The following is a 17,906-nucleotide window of genomic DNA, read 5'->3' on the forward strand; positions in this document are numbered from 1 at the left end:
GCACAGTTTATTAGACTTGTTAAGACACATTATAATAATATCTGACAAATAAGTAAGTTTGGATCTATTTCAAAATGAATCTATGTATCATTACAGCAGATTCACATGCTGGTTTAAAAATAGGAAATTATGCAATAGACAAAATTACCATAAAGGAGCAAAATAAACGAAGCAGTAAAATAAATTGATTATCAGGTGATATAGCTCTTAAGCCTCCTCTGAACCCTGGCAATAAAAACAACTTTTGATGAAAGGAAAGAGACGAGCAATTCCATTTCACTTGTCCCATTGCTGGGTTCCAAAACCTGAAGCAAATTAAGGAATGGGAATTTCTAGCAGAGAGCTTTATTCTCACTACTACTTAAACATGCAAAATAAAACCAAGGACTATTTATTGCTGATACTGGGTAACTCCAGGCAGCACTGAACACTAAAACTCCATGGCTGCTCTTTCTTCAACATCCTGTTTTTTCTGGCTCAAACTTTAGCCAGCTCTGTTGGCATTTCCTACACTGGGTCTCTCTCTCTGGTTGAGCTTTCTTTCTCATTTTTGATACTCTCCTCCTGCTCAGCCATTTCTGAGACTGGCAGTGGGAGAGAGGAATTTTGCACATGTAAAACAGTTCCCAGACTTTTTTGTTTTGAAGCCTGCTAGCATTTCCACACTTCCCACACATGTAAGCAGGCACTCAAAGAATAACAAGAGAAAGAATCTGCTCTCAGTAACTGCACTGAAGCCTCTCACAGCTCAAACTGTTGGATTTTGCTGACAAAACTTTACAAGCTTTGTGTCTCTGGAGAAAAGTGGATATTAAATTCATGTCCCAATGCCCTGGGCTCACTGAGCACATCCTGCTCTTTGGTAGTGGAGAAGGGTTTAATGATAATTGCTGTTACAAGACAAAATCAGGTGTTGGCATAAAAAGCTGAGATCTTTTGTCTCCTTGCACTCTGCTGGCATTCTGACACCACTGAATCACAAGCTAAAGAAAGAAGGAAAAGGAGCAGTCTGAAGGTGCAAAGAATGTGCCAAAAAAATTGACTTGTTAAAGAAGAGGAGGTTGATGATAAGCAAAAAAAAAAAAAAAAGAAAAAAACAATCCCAAACAAACCAGGGTTAGTTAGTATTTTGGAAGAGAAAAGAGCTGTGAGGCAGAAACAACAAGCAGCTGAGTAAGAAAGCTCAGCTTTTGTAGTCAGTCCATTCTTGGTGAGGAAAAACATGTAATCATAATGTCATAATGTACCTGCAAGAAGGGGCCAAGTGCCAGGTATTTCTCAGCTTTTAGAGGTATGTACAGTTGAGTGTCACTTTTATTTTTTATATATTTGGTGGAACACATACGTGCTGAGAGCAAGTTCAGGAATAAAATTTCAATTTCTCAGAAATTTTTATTTTCTAAAAAAATAACACTGAATCAGGACAATGAGCCAAACCTTGGGACCTTGTACTTATTGCCACATATGACATTTCTGGAATTAAATATCCAATTCAAGGTACCAAACTACTTGCTAAAAATTAGAGCAGGACACCCAAGCAAATTTGGCAGTTCTAGACAGATATGGATAAAATATCTGTCATTTCCACAGCTATTCACCATTGACTAACACAGGAGATTTTTATTCTGACTGTGGAACTTAATTTCAGTCTGCACCTGCCACAACTCCCATCACAGCTCATTAGGGATCCCCCACAGTCAGGAAATCTGGAGAGCAGATGCCAAGCAAGTTGGCCTGCCTAGGGATCTAGTCTAGAAGCCGTAGATTATGAAATCACATGGCAAGTGGCTCCAAATACATGACCTAAGAAGTGTTGGGTGCTTGGCAACCCATCTGTATTCATCTAGAGCCAGATGAGAAATTTAAGAGAAAATGAAGTTTCATTATGAGCTCATAGAAATGGAAACCACTTACATGAAATGCTTCCAATCAGATAATATGAAAAATGGAACAAGTGAAAAAGTCACAAAATGTAAAACCTATTGCTACTACAACAACCCGATGAATAAATTCCAAAAAAATCTCATTTTCATGTTCTCCTCCATCGCTAGGTCATATCCTCATAAATTCCTGAAAACTCTTACCAAAGGAATACAAAAAGCAGCTTCCTCCTTGTGGGAAAACACTCAATATTGTAATGGCAGCACTTACTACAATTTATAGTTTGCTGCCAAGCTACACACTGCACACAGGGCACACTGCTGCAATGCATATAGCATCAGGGCTACAGTTCTTAAAATCATACAAAAAGGGGATATTTATTGAGAAGAAAACCTGACACTCAACAATGCAGGATTGTTAGAGATGATAAGAGGAAATCACACGATATATTTCACACTAAGACCAAGGAGAAAATGCTTCAAATCAAATGCACTTTGTGGATGAAGGAGAACACCCAGAGCAAAGCCACACATAGAACCTGTGACAACAGGGTACAATTACAGTTACAACTGATCCAAGCTGCTCTCCAAAAGCAAAGGCTTTTTAGAATTTCTTTGGGACCTCTGTGGCAATTTAAGGTGGCTTCTTTAATGGAGAAACTCTTACAACAATGGGAAAAACTCTGTGCCATAAAACTGAAAAACGTTTACTTCTCCTCTCCCATACAGCACACAAGCATTTTGATTACCACTCCACACTAAAAGGATGTTTCAATTTAAAGCTCTTCAAGGGGCTGCCAGAAATGCTCCTCTCAATGATAAGTCCATTTTAAAAGACAAGTGGGAGAGCATTGCTTTCCTAAGGGCCAGGAAAGTGTATTATTGTGTTATTTACAGCCAAGTGACAAAACAAAGAGAAATGTGGAAGATGTAAAAGATAATCCAAGACCAGAAGCATTAACAAATAGTCTGAAAAAACATGCAATGTTTTGGGTTTTTTCTCTCCCCCACCCCATTGGTCTTCATGTACTCTGAAGTTTAAAAGTGATGGAAAACCTTCTGATGGAAGACTCGAAGCTGTGATCAGCAGGTTAACCAGGCTGTAACGTGGTTCTGCAGGTTGAACAACCACTGTTGGACCTCCTACCTCATCAACAGGAAAAATTGTTTGAGGATGGGGAGGTCCATGGCATCCTTGGCTGCAAAGATCACACAATGGAGCTTAAGATCCTGAAAGAAGCAAGCAGAAAAAAACCCAGCTGAATTAGAGCTCTGAACTTCAGCAAAGGAGACTTTAGCCTGTTCAGGGACCTTCAGGGAACATCTAAATTTGAGACTCTCCTAAAGTGCAAAGAGGTGCAGGAAAGAGGCAGGGCCTGGCAGGGGGAAGCGTTTCAACTTGGAGGAAGGGCAAACCACAAAGTGCTTTAGCAAATATCATGGACATTTCAAAGCCTGTATGGCTTAAGGGTGCCCAGAGAGTTTTTCTATGCATTGGGAGACCATTCCCTACCCCTCTGAAACATTCCAGCAGCCACACAAGCTGCCCAATGCACAGACCCTGAGCAATCTGCTTGGAAAAGCACACTGCACATGAGGACAAGAGCATGTGATAGAGAGAGGCCTTCTAAAATAAATAATTTTAATCAAACCAAATATATTTTGGAAAAAAAGAACTAACAGAACCCAGGATTAATTAAGTTCTCTCTAATAAAATCACATGTGCATGAATGAGTATTGCTTTAACGTTTCTTGTGCTGCATGTATACTATGATAAACACAAAATACAGATGTACTGCATTTGAGAGAGGATATAAACAAACAGTAATCTGTTAATAAAAACACATTTCTTGATAAAAAAATTTAAATAAGAATGCACTTTATAAAAAAATACTTTCTTCCCTTTGTCAAATATCCTGTGCAATGATTACTACTGCATTTCTAACAATCTGCCACTAGCAGATTACAAGCCTAATGCTGTATAAAAAAAATAAAGCCTATTTCACTAATACTTTTTTAAACATTGGTTTCCTATCCCTGGGGGTATTTACAAGCCATCTAGATGTGGCACTCAGGGACATGATTTGATAGAGGTCTAGCAGTGCTGGCTTAATTGTTGGACTCAATCTTAAAGGTCTTTTTTTACCTGAAAGGTTCTATAATGTTGTAATTCTATGATTATGGCTCTCTCATTCAAAAATGCCCCTAGATTATTCCAACATCTTCACTGCAAATTGGATCAGACTGAAAGGTCAAGAATGGTACCAGAAGACTGGCTAATCCCCAGCACAAGTGATGAAAAACCTCTCTGAATTAGTCACTGCAAGACTTCATTTACTTCCCTTTCTCCAGGCTTTGTGGTGACTAAACTCCTTCAAGGGCTGAGGAGAGGCAGAATTTCACCTGCAAACAGAACAAACAATTGTCTGAGCCACTTGGTGAGTATGGAGTTTTCCCACAGAAACCTGTGTCAGTCCATCAGGAGCCTATTGAAGTTTGTTAGAATTGGTTTTTCCCCCTGTTTTGCTGGCACCTGAGTGTCAAAGCTCCATCCTGGTGAGGCAACTGCCCCCTGTCCCTTTCACCAGGTGCCATCGACCCTCACAAGGAGCACAGCAAATGACAAACCCTCCTTCTCAGGGGGCCTTGGCTCAGGAACAGAGACATGCAGCTGACAACTGCCAATTATTTCATCTTTTGTGCCCATTTTCCTCTGGGACACACACAGTGTCCACTGCTGAAGGTGAGTAAGCTGCAAATGTCTTCATTCTCCTGATGCATATTCCACCCAGGGAATTGAATTACAGGGAGGAATCTGTTGAATGGGTTGCACTTGCAAGCAGCACTAGACAAGAGAAATGAGAAATTAAAGAAAAATACATGGTAATGTTGGTAACAAAAGGATAGACATGATGCATAACTTTTATATTAAATAAATATTACCCATTTTGTTTGAAAATTGCAAAGGTGTAGCATGGCAAATAACCATCTGTATTTGTAAAGGAACCAGGAGTGTTCTGGAATTTTACTGTGGCCTCATTCAAATATGGCATGTAAGCATCAGTTACGTTTTAAGAACCTATACAACTCTGATGTAAAAGTGATGTAAAAATGGACAAAGGGCACGTTTTAGTTGACCACAGTGACAATACTCACTTCTTTAAAAATGCTTTGGATGGAGAAATGTGCAAGCAAAGCAAAGTTCTCAGACTATATGGAAATCTTTTAGAAGTACGAGCTTATGTTTTAGAAACTCTGACAATTATAACACTGTTATTCAAGATCTGCTTATTTTATCATGGTAGCTTGTAACAGTAATATCAGTATTACAAAAAAAAGAAAAAGAAAAAGGGAGTTACTGGCAGGCCCTATCAAAATCATCAAAAACTCTATGTTAAATCTTAGCACACCTGTTTTCCAAGCTGTTGACAAAGTTCACAAGAAGAGTTTGGGGAGCACACAGTGCAGATTTCTGTTGAAAACATCCATCTTAGCCTTCAAGGGAAAAAAATCATAAACTAGTATCAAAGAAACAAAGGCAGTGTTGGGTTTTAAAGTAAAAGCCCTTTGCTCAAGTTTAGTATTCACTATTGCATTCAGCTACAAGTACCAACATACTTGGTTGGCTACAAAACTAAAAATTCCCTCCAGGAAAAAGAAAATGCTACACAAATTAACTCCTGGTATTTTATGCCTCTTCATAGGAATTATCATTTGAAGTGAGAAGTTCCAAAAACATTGAGAAAATTTCAAGAGAAACAAGTGGGACAAAATTAAACTCTGTTAGATCACCCACTAACAAAATATGTGGATCTTGGTCATCTCATATCTCAAGGGGAGTTTCAGGCACTTGCTCAGAGTAAGGGCACACTTAGGCACTCTTCAGAACAAGGACCTATGCTGGCTTTGCTCTGAGAATGGTGGAATGGTTTGAGTTGGAAGAGACATTAAAAATCAACTTATTCAGCCCCTGCCTTGGGCAGGGACACCTTCCACCATCCCAGGCTGCTCCAAGCTCCAACCAGCCTGGCCTTGGACATTTCCAGAGATGGGCCACACTGAGCTGACCCAAAGCTCCTCCTGTGCAGGTGAGCGATGCCAGCTGTGCCAGCCTTTCCTCCCAGCAGAGCTGCTCCATCCTCTGCTCCTCCTGGAGCATCCTTTGTGTTCATTCAGAGCTCACCCAATTTAGAAAAGCACAGCAGCAAAAGCATCTCCCCCTGAATCCATCAAACAGTTCCTCTTGTATAGAGTTTTGCAGGAGCTGTGCATGTGAAGTGCAGCATGTACAGCACTGCTGATAAGTGTTGGCACAGCAGGCAGTCCATAATAAGCCACAGAGACAGTAAAGTATTGCAGCAATTCAGCAGAGAGACAAAGAATTCTAGCCATGAAGTCATCTGTCTACACAAATCTAGGAAAAGCAGGAAAAATGACATCTTCACTGAGGCAAATAATGTTCCAAACATACCAAGCCATGTAAATCATTGCAGGAGAGCCATGTTCATCTTCATGAGCAGACTGGGTGCTGACAGGTAGATCATTCACAGCACTGGCAGGCATGGTAGAACTTCTATTTTCTCTGACTTGACTTCCCAGCACTCTGCTTACTTCGTACATTTCAACTGGAGGGAAGAAAATAATCCAGCAACAATAAGTGTTGCCACAGAGATTATTCTGGAATTATATACTCAACACACTTTTTTTTTTTCACAGGAACTAGATTAAGACTTGCAGAAAGAACTTTTCATATCCTGATCAGCTTGAGGATAAATGTCATTTAAATCCAAAGCAGTTCATGCTAAACAAAAAGAGTCTTTCAGTGATGGATACTAAACCAAACCAACAGAGTTCAGAAAAGAGATCTTTATCTCACTGTGGCTAGTTCTCTGAAAATTAAAAAATATAATCCATGTACAATGCAAATTAAAAATATATATAATCTATACTATTATATTATATTATATTTAGGAATTCTCCTTGATTTAAATTCATGGAAGAATGGCATCTCATACTGCAGCCAGTCTGTTCACAGAGCTCAGAGAAGGGGAATAAGTAGATTAGGGAAGAAAACACCATAGAAGGACTGGCTAGAACAGTGTGAGAAAGAGGCATTAGAATACTACAGAGATTTATAAAATCCTGAGAAATGGTGAGGAAAAATAATAAATGTGGGGTAATACATTTTATCATATATATAAAACTGAGAAACCATCAATACCATTATTAGGTAGCATATTAAAAGTCCAAAAAGGCAAGTAATACTTAAAGTAATTTTTAACACAATATACAGTTACATTGTGAAATTTATTGCTACAAGATGTGGTCGAACATAAGAATAATTTTTAAAAGTCTGAGCTATAATTCCTGGAAGATTCCTCACAAGTCACAATCAAATGTGATTTGAATGCTTTTCAAGGCATTTCCAATTCAATAAATCTGCACAATTGTTGACCAAAAGCTCAAATAATAAAGAGGGGAAGGGTCATTCTGCTCCTCCAAAATTTCTAATCCTTTTTTCTGGAAACAGTGAAAATTTTGCAGCTTCAGGTGTTAGGAACAAGATACAGTGTATGACAACTTTTAAATTCCTATTATCTCCTTTGGAATCCTGAAGGAAATCACTATCAGAGTGCACTGTATTAGAGTGTCTTCCTTGCATAGGTGACTTTAGGCTGCATCGTGTATAGCAATATCAGTTTCTAACAAAGGCAGACAAATATAACTAATTGAAAAGATGCAGATATTTTTATTAAGCTATTTCTCAAACCAGCATCAAAGTTTCAAACTCACTAAACTCATGGAAAACTAAAGTTCCCAAAATCCTGCTCAAACCATCAGCTACATATTTTGTATCCTGGACAATGTAAGTTCGTGCCTTACATTTCTAACCTTCTAATAATGCAAAAAATGACAACCAAGACATGTAAAACCATAAAACCAAACCCCCAAAGTACAAAATCAATGCATGTAGGAATATTTTTTTTCTCCTCTCCTTACCTGTTGGTAAGTTCTGTGAGTACTCTTCTAATTGAATTTACCAGAGCTTTGTTAATTAGGTTTTGCTATTTTTTCCTGAGGAACTGGAATGAAAATACAGAGCTTCAATTCCATTTAACATCACACTACAGCTATTGGAAAGAAGGCCTGTTTACTTCATGAAAAATAAAGCAAAAATCCAAGTAAAAATTACATGCATTTCACATTCTGTGTCCAAGCCTAAAGGACATGGAGCAGAATTAACTAGAAACATAATTGGGGTACACAGCATTCTCCAAATACTCCAAGATCCTATGCTGCCATGCCTACAATCATCCCAGGAGCAATGACCACACTGGAAAATCCATAGGAGAACCCTCTCCTTGAACATTATTGACCTTGAGAGGGAATGAATCCAAAGCACCCAGCACCACAATTTACACTCCCATAATTTACACTGCTATGGACGCTGGGGGATTGGCATCAGCTAAGATTCTGGGAGCAGCTCCATGTTCCAAGGGCATTTGACCATGGAAATCCAAATGTAGATCCTTGCCGTGAATTATTACTCCCTTACAACATTTGAAATAAAATAAAATATCATCTTTTGAGTTGTATTTAAATTACAAGAATGCCCAAAGAATGAGTCCTGAATGCCTAAAGAACTGAAGTTGTCCTTTTGATCTGAGCATCACAGGCTGCCTGAAAACACTTTCCCAGACTTTTATAAGTTGCAAATGCCTCTGTGACTGAAATGTTGCTTTAAAGAAACAGCCCCAGACTAATTCAATCTGTGACAATAGCAGGTTTTAGCTGGCATGGCAGTGTCATTTCCATACCAAACTCTGGTCTGTAGGATCTAACATTGCTCCAGGAGTGGCATCTCATGGAGAATCAAAGTTTCTTGGTCTGATGTCTTCCTTTGCTCAAAGAATGGCCAGAGATCTCTCCACCCACCCTGACCATGCAAAATGCAGTGGACTTGTACATGTGAAAAGTTCATCTACTGAACTAAAAGCACTGAAGCAATGGGAGAAGCCAGCAGTAAATATAGCAAGTTGGAAGATCTGAATGTGGCCTTAAACCCACAGACTATTGTTTTATTAAAAATCTTACTGAGATCTCAGTTTGAGGTTGGACACAACTTTAAAAAAAATATTATCTTGGAAGTTACAGCTTGTTTTCTCTCCATTTGCATTATGATACACCACTTTATCTAGGATGCACCACTGACAAGAAAAATATTCCTGTTGCTAAAAATACTTTGGAAAATTGTTTGTATTGATTCTTGACTCAATTTCTAATTGATATCACTAATATTCTGTGTTTTGTACCAGTTATTACATTTTATGCAACCTATTTTACCTATTAATTTAAAACCAGAAATGTGTCACTCAGGAGCTGGATGCCATTCTTTTCCTACTTGCCATGCTAATGTCCATAATGGCTTTACCAAAAATCATAAATGGATAGTTTGAGTTAAAATTTTATTAATTACTACTAATGCCACATAACCCCAGTATTTCCTAACTATGTATAAAACTGATCTTTTAAAGATTAAAACTATTTTCCATAAATTTCCATCAAGTCTTTTAACAGAGCTCTGCACTGGTATATTAATGTTCACTTACTTTAAAAACAAAGTGTTTTCATCCTGCAGATATCTCATTATTTGTCAATCTTGACAATTCCTTTGTTCTGCTCTCTCATAAACCACTTTCCTTGGGAATTCCTGAGGAATGCCTGTTTATCCTAGGGAATACCTCCTTCCTATCAGTAGATGCAACTGAGGAATCTTCTTTTCACCTAAAAAGCACCCATCAAACCCCCAAACAAACAACAATCAAATCAACCCCACGCCCCCACATCTTTCAGATCATTGTGCTGTTCAAAGGAAGCACCTTTAAATTTTTTAGGAATATGGTGAAAAACAGTGAAGAACATGCAGCTCCTGTAAACACCTAGGAGACTAAAATGTGCTGACAAAAACAAAAAAACGTGGTATGCTTCAGTCACCACAAAAATTATGAATGAACTTTTCTACTGATTGACAGCAAAAGTCCACAGTCCTCTAAAAGAGGTTCACTGTATAAAGAAATGTGATGACTCCCCAGGAGCCACAGAAAAATTTAAATTCAAAATTATGTACAGCATTTTACTTCCTAATTGAAAGCTTGCCAGATTATGGATTTGATAAAGTGCCCACAGCCACAAATGACACTTGTAATGAATGTAATTTGTCAGTAGTTGGTCATTTATTTCTCAAAAATCCTGTGTTAAGTCGTTGAAAAAGTTGTGAAGGGAAAAAAAAAAAACCCAAAAAAACCCAAAAAAACCCCAAGAATAGCAGCAGTAATAACAAAACAATCCACAAGAACCCCCTTCATTCTCTTTTCTGTAACATTTGAGGTAAGAAAGTGGTATGCAAAACTTCCTGCCAATGGATGCAAACTCCTAAAAAGATCTGCAGTTTAGATAAGAGAGCTGCAGTGGGACCAGAGAAAGGAATTTTACCTCAAGGATAGCATAGAAAAGAAAATAAATGTCAGCTTCAGAACAGATGTTAGGAAGCTTATCAGGAGATTAAGCTGGAAATGGCCTGAAACACAAAACATCCCTACACCTTGTAAGATGCTTAGCAAGGTGCATCAGCACCACCCAAGCACTGCAACGGAGAAAGGGAAATTTTCTTTTCTTGTCTTCCTTTCTGTCATATTCTTTAACCCATCCTGACTCTGTGCTGCTTCTGCTGCTTCCTAAAGCAGCTGCCTCTCCCAGGCTATCAGCCAGCTCTCCCTCCTTCCCAAGTGGAATTCTGTCATTAGCCCCAGATTTCCCTTCTGTGGACCTCACAGCCTGTCAGAATTTGAGGTATTGATGATCTCGAGATTGTAGAAAGTCTCTGTCTGTCAGCCCGCTGCCAAAGCAAAAGCCATAATTGGTCTGTGCTGGTTTCCAGGTTGTTTATTCTGTTTATCTCTCACATGTTCTGCTGCCCTGCCCAGCTCTGTCCTGCAGGGCAGCGTGTGGGGCTCTGCCCTCAGTGGGATGTTACAAACATTAAATACCAGAAACTCCCTGGGCTGGATTTACAAGAACGTGCCAATATCTGTCACCTACGTTGGACAGTGTGTCCCCAGCCTGAACCAACAGAAAAATGCCAACACCACAGTGAGACATGGAGGGCATGAAGAAGGAGAAAAAGGACAAGGCACACCCAATTTCCTCCATCTTGCCCCCTTTGGACCCTTAATCTAGAATCCTAAAATTTTACTTTTGCACCCATACCACAATTAATTATTCCTTATATCAAACACTCAGAGCTTGTAATTCATGCTGTAAGATTGCAAACTCTTTTCCATGGACAGAGATCACAGCCAGTGTCTCTGGGGGCTCTGTCCAGGGGGTTCCTGACCCCTGCCAGGGTCCCAGACCTGCCAGGGCAGCCAGAGGGATGCCCTGGATTCCCACAACAGCTCCTTGGCCTTTACTCTTCCTCCTGCCCTCACTTATCCACTTCATTCTATTTCTCACGTTTCACACAACAAGTTTTATTCCTCAAAGTATTTCTAGAAAAAACCAGAGTGTCCTACCATCATTTTACTCACTCCTGCATACATTATTTCTATTGCTGTTATCCGTGTTCATTACCTGTTGATCTCTAGCACCTCTTCTGCCCTGGCTATGCACAAATAGCTGTTCCCTTGCAATGAATATAATTTATTACTTTCAGGCTACCAGTTCCATGGGATTTCAGTCTGACCCACAATTCCAGAATTACAGCCTTACTTGTGGTTCTCTCCACAAGTTGTAATTGTTTTCCCCATCTATCACCAATGCAGAGTTTAGCTTTAAAAGTTTGTCACTAACACATAACCGTGGTGTCTTCTCTATCTTATTTTAATGGACATTGCAAGAACACATTACACTCGTGCACCTCACAAAAAGCAAAATTTATACTTTGCTCACTCGTGAAAAGGAGAAAATTTATTTTAAAATGTTTAACTGTCTTTAGGGAACCTTGCAGCATTTTTATTCTGAAATAAAACAGTTCCTACATAAGCCAGAAGGGCACTCCACATTCTAAGATTTGAGCTCTGCTTAATAATTTTTTATTCAATTGTTCATTGAAAATTCGTTTTTGATACTAAAGAACGCATTTTAAATGAAAACAGGATCCCTGGAGAATTTAATAGCATACTTCCTATAGTTTAGACTTGCTGAACAAGTCAGTTTTTATCAGCAATAATTGAAGTTGCCAAATTCAAGAACAGAACTGATGTGGCTACATACTGTGAAACCATTTAGTGACAGCACAAATACAGAACACTATAATTAGTTGCCTAACCATTGGTACAAAAAAAATTGTGCAGTGTGCTGCCACCTCTACATAAATTTCAAAGTGCTTATATTGTGTGTTCTTTCTAGAGTCATCAACATTAAGTGGCTTGCTTTGCCCATCTGCACTTGTAATTAATTGATTCATAACTTTATGTAACTGAACAAAGGTATTTCAAATATATTGAAGTAAAAGACTGTTTTATTGAAAGATAGTTATCTCAATGATCACAACAGCTTCACAACAGCACCTGCATTTGAAATTCCAGATTTTCAGTTTGCCTTGTGCAAAAACACTCTGAAGGACTACCCAAAGAATGCTTTTAAAAGTGATATTTGTTCCCATCAAGTACATGATGCTGCTTGCCTTTAAGCTGTTTCAGAGTCATTCTTATTTAGTGAAGATTTTTTACTTCAAAGAACAGAGGTTTACATGAGGTCTCCCCTTTGGTGTAACTTCACAACTGCACAGGTGGAGAAAAATGAGTGAGCACCACAGTGAAGAAAAACAAAACATGTTTTCATACAAAACTTCCATAAAAGAAGGTTATGAATGTGCTCTTTGACTTTTGACTTACATTTTTATTATGCTGCTTGACCTGAACTTCAGTCAAGCTTTTACCCTGCCCATGCAACTCAAAAGATGCACAGAGGACACATCACACTCATAGAAAGCAAGAAATATGTCCCATTTTGCTGCTTCAGAAGTTTACCTACCATCACCCAGCAGTTTATTAAATTCCATGTAGCAGAACTGCCCAAAACTTTACTCTTTACCAGCCAAAAGTAGAAGATATAAAGGACATTATATTGTCCAACCAGTTTTTCTCAACCTAAATCCTTTCAACACATCCAAAGCCATGTGTTCCAAGGAAATTTTAGAGGGGAAGAAAAAAAGGAGAGGGCATTGCTTCTCATTATAAAGATGGCGTTCCATATTTATAAAAATTATTTAACAATTTCCTAGGTTTATTTTACAAATTTAGATGTCCTAGTTTTCAAAGGTAAGTAGTTTAGTGTACATTTTTCAGAATATCTTTGGCTGGTTCCTTTAATCTCTCACTTGCACAGGCATCAAACTATGATTCAGTCACTCAGCTGGTTTGAATTCTTCCCTTGTTCCTCTCACAAGGACAAGTGGAAGGAGCTTGTGACTTCTTGGACACTCTCACTGTAAGTTTTAAAACTGAATTTCCCTCTCAGAGCAGGACACAAGTGATGAGACATGACATCTTCATTTAACCCTCCAACCTTCTCCTCCATCAGCTCCTGATGCTAAAAACATCCTCCTAACCTTTAGGGCAGCACTTCATGAGTTTTTTTAGGTGGGACTTGAGGTTTCCTATCAGCCTCCTTCACTGAGGATTCCTTGTCTCTTGTACTTTGCTTTCAGAAGCACAAACATCCTTGAAAGAAACGAACCATTTAGAAAGGTACTGACATGATTGTGCTTTTTCTTGACCTAAAGACTTCCTGCAGTTTCAATTCTCTGCTCCTGTGAAGCATCTTAAAATACTCTTCAGGTTCAGAAGTGACTGGCAGCAATTAAACTCCTATCCACAACAGAGCTATTGGATATTAATTTAGGCACTGGGCAGTACAGAGCTATCAAAACTAACTTCAGGAATATCTCAAGAATTATTGCACTTGCTGTGTATTCAACAGCTATTTATCCCAGGTTCCTGGACATCAGGAGGCTGAGCAGAGCTCTAAAACTCCTCCCTGGCATGTAGAATTACTGACCAAAAGACCAGACACTGAATGTAAAGAGGGAAAAGGACAGGAAGAATTTAACAAGTAAATTAGTATTGTAAGTGGATAAAGAGATGGTGATCTGTGTGTAGCACCATGGCAATCAAACCTGGACATTCACAGAGCTCTCACTAACACCTTCTGCCTGTGCAAAGGAGTATCTTTAAAGTCATTGGGCAGACTGAAGAACTTTGGAGGAAAGGAACACATTCCTTTATTTTGTACAGTACTAGGGCATGGTGCCAGGAACACCAAAGTCATGAGCTTGATCCCCACAGGAGCCACTTGGATTCAGTGATCTCCTGGAGGGTCCCTTCCAAGTCAGAATATTCTGTGATTCTAATACCAAGATGTTATATTTAGGTACTACCAGAGATGTACACTCATGAAAAATCAGCCCCTCTCCAACACTTCTGTACAGTTTCATGTGCCTGATCACTGCATTTTTTCCCTGCAATTACTCCACAAACAGAAGACAAGTCCCGTCTATTTGGAAGAAACTTTCCATAAAATTTCAGAATGGTGCTGCATATAAGCACTAAATATACTCTTGTTTCTGGAGAGAGGTTGCCATGGGCTGAAATGCAGGAAATTTGCACTACAGCTTAGAAAAATGACTGCAGGACAAGCCTCCTGTGTACTTGCTTTTATTTTATTATCCCAGTAAGTGGCAATGAATTCAACTATTATAAACCTCCCCTATAACAAGCAACAATGGATTAAATATCACAACAGCTATCAAAAATATTTTGCTATCAAACCACAAAGATATTTGTGCTTCACTTTCAGTCATCTCCAGCACCACAGACCAAACACTCTTTTATAAAAATATAAAATAAATGTAAAACATTTTCTGACTGTCCAACAACACTACATTCAGAACTCCCTGTTGGAAATCTATCTAGAATGGACAGATCATCATGAAAAAGAGATTTAAAAAAAAAAAGGCAGAAAAAAATCTATACTTACACAACATTAATTTATAGTGAAGAATAACCAAGTAAAGCTCTTCACATTTTTGTGGAGCATTTCACATGTGCATATGTACATGCTTTTCTCCACAAATAATCTGAAATATTTTTTATAAATTCTCAGAGAATGGCATCCTAGCCAGCTAACAGCACTGATTGCCTGTATTTATTACTGGGGGTTTGCTTTAAGAGGAACAGATGGTTTCCATGTGCTCCCAATCAAATACTCTCAACTGCTTATTTGATCATCCACACTAGGTTTTTTGATTTAAATAATTGAGCTTTAGCATTCTGTACTTTTAAAATTTGACCTGCTGCCTGCAGCTCTTTTGACTTGTGGCAATTGCTGTTGGCTGGTGGCCAGCAGCCTTTTCCTCAGACCCCAGCACAGTTAATTCAGCAGTGAATTAAAAACAGACACTCTGTATTCCTTAGGATAACATAGTCTAAATTCTGTTCTCCAAATAATCCCTATAGAGGCATACAAGAACAATTAATAATTCAACCATTAACCAAAAATGAAAGACTCGTTTAATCTCATTTAACACTGAGCAGTCTTATGACACATAAATGAGTGGCTTTAACCCCGTGTTTATTTAATTATTTAAAGAGCAAAGTCATTTAAAATACAAATGCATAATTTACAAAGAGACAAATAACATTTAAAATCTACCTCCTATTTCTCTTGTCCATTTGTTTCAAAGCCAAGGCTTGTTGCAAAATCATTCTATTACACTCTGCATCTTGGGTTATTTACTTGAAAACACAAATATTTGTATCATTGAGTTCTTTTGCTGTATTCATTGCAAAAAAAGCAGCTCTTGGTGTTCTGCTGAGTTTAGTTTGTTACTGCCACTGAAGTTGGATGTTTTAATGAGATTATATAAATGCTCTTGCCTGGCAAGTGCAAGGAAATAAGCACACTAGACTTGTCTGGTTACTGAATGATGGAAATGTATGTTTTTAATTACCAACACACAATTTGGCATATGCTCCCTTTTAAGAGAGTTCTTCAAAGAAAAGTGTAAAACATCGGGGTAATCACTGGCAAAATGGAGGGTTAATTCAAACATTCATTAAAAAAAGAAAAAATTGAGAGTGACAAAGTGCCCAGGAAAGAGCACAAGCACAAAAATTGCATCCACAGAAAACTTAGTTCTTTATATATATGTATTGAAGGGTCTTCTGAAAATGAAAATACATGTAACTGCATCAAGGCATATTGCCTAAATGTGGAATTGCCTACATAACTTGGAATATTACATTATTAAATTAAGCTTGAATTCTTATTTTAGTTTGCTGATTTGGTCTGTCAAGGTGAGGCCTAAGGAAATTTTGTGTTAGATTGCTGACTGGCAGTATAAAATTCCAACACCTAAATGGTGGCTAAGTCAGGTCAATGAATTTATCAGAACAGAATGAGGACAAGTACATTGTTTTTATTCTGTGCGTATGTATATGCAGTGAACCAAACAAAAAAAGTTTAGGTAAGCATAATAAGGGTAATTAAGGTAAGGCTAATTGATTTAGTTTTTTGCTCCCATCCTCCCAGAGTTACGATAGAGTATCAGCAAAATATCTTCAGAGCCAAGAAAGAAAGTAAAATGAAAAAAAAAAAAAAAAAAAAAAAGAGTAGTTAAATGCTTCCAAACACTGAAATAGTGCCCAATGGGCACCCAGGCAAATGGAAATGTGCAGGAGAGGAGAAGAACAGACAGTGAGAAGCAGTGGTTCAGACAAGAGGTGAATATGATCCAACCCACTGTGGTTGTGGGTTCTGACTGTCAGGGAGCAGAAGGTCACAGCACATTAAATTGGAGTTTCTGCACGGGGAGGAGGAATAATAGTAAAAAGGGCAGTACTACCAGTGCTGCCAAAAGCAACAGCACAATCCAGGGAGAGGAGGAGGATTCCATATGCCAGAAGGATGGAGAGCCAGATTTGCAAAGATACTTCAGTACCTAACAAATGGTACTGAGCTCTTAGCTGCAAGACATGTTAACAGTTGATTCTTCTCATTGATTACAAAGCTATACAGTAGTTAAGTCTCAATTCCTCAGGGACCTAACAGGGTCTTTTCAGTCAGGTTTTTCAGCTGTTTTCCACCTACATTCATCTAGAGCCTATGGGTTTGGGCAATATTCATCCAGTCCTGACCAGATCCTCAAATTTTCCAAAATGCTGCAATATTTGGATTTAGAAATGCGCACTCTGAAGGTATCCCAATAGTTTGTAAATGAGTAAAAAAACCTCAGCTAGCACTGATTGAAGTATTCTTGCAGACTTCCCATGTTTATCCACCTGAAGTATCTGCATCTCAGTATACTATTTGTTTTTATTTTCTGCTAATTAAAAGCATAAAGTGAGAGGAATAATTACTTGATACATTTGGGGTAAAGCCCTTAGATGAGTTGAAGTAGAATGGGAAAGCATGTCCCTGCTCAATCTTATTTAGAGTAGGATGTTGGATGTCTTACCCCAAACCCTGCTTCCCAGGCTAGGGAACATTGTAGGGCTGCTCTCACTCAGCTTTACTATTTCAATTCTTTTAGCCTGTAAAATCATAAACCAGTTGTTAATAACAAACAAACAAAAGAAAGTAAGCAAACAAACAGAACGAAACCCAAACCAAAACAGACTCCCAGAATGGTTTGGTTGGAAGGGACCTTAAAAACCACCCACCTGGGTGGTGCCACCATGGCACCATGGCATGGCAGTGCCACCCCTGCCACGGCAGGGACCCCTTCCCCTGTCCCGGGCTGCTCCAGCCCCAGTGTCCAACCTGGCCTTGGGCACTGCCAGGGATCCAGGGGCAGCCACAGCTGCTCTGGGCACCTGGGCCAGGGCTGCCCACCCTGCCAGGGAACAATTCTGATGGAAGGTAAATCACAGAAAGAATATTGAATAAAATTGGGAGGTAAAGAGTACAGCTGCTTACTGGAGAAAAAAGAGGGGCTTGGAGGTCTTTGGCAGTTTATTTTTCAAG

At 38.7% G+C, this 17,906-nt stretch overlaps 1 long non-coding RNA gene across 1 annotated transcript in view; it reads right to left on the reverse strand.

Annotated features, from left to right (window-relative positions):
• Positions 1–17,618, reverse strand: part of LOC146766378 (uncharacterized) — a 120,363-nt gene extending 102,745 nt beyond the window's left edge. The window contains exons 1-4 of the long non-coding RNA XR_014957817.1: positions 14,919–17,618; positions 6,352–6,505; positions 5,291–5,375; positions 3,028–4,283 (exon numbers count right to left, since the gene is read on the reverse strand). This is a non-coding gene — a long non-coding RNA (uncharacterized LOC146766378). The remainder of the gene's footprint in view (positions 1–3,027; positions 4,284–5,290; positions 5,376–6,351; positions 6,506–14,918) is intronic.
• Between the last annotated feature and the right edge of the window lie 288 nt (positions 17,619–17,906).

The sequence above is a fragment of the Lonchura striata genome, chromosome 11 (genome assembly GCF_050655825.1).
Source record: "Lonchura striata isolate lonStrDom1 chromosome 11, ASM5065582v1, whole genome shotgun sequence".
Classification (NCBI taxonomy): Eukaryota; Metazoa; Chordata; class Aves; order Passeriformes; family Estrildidae; genus Lonchura; species Lonchura striata.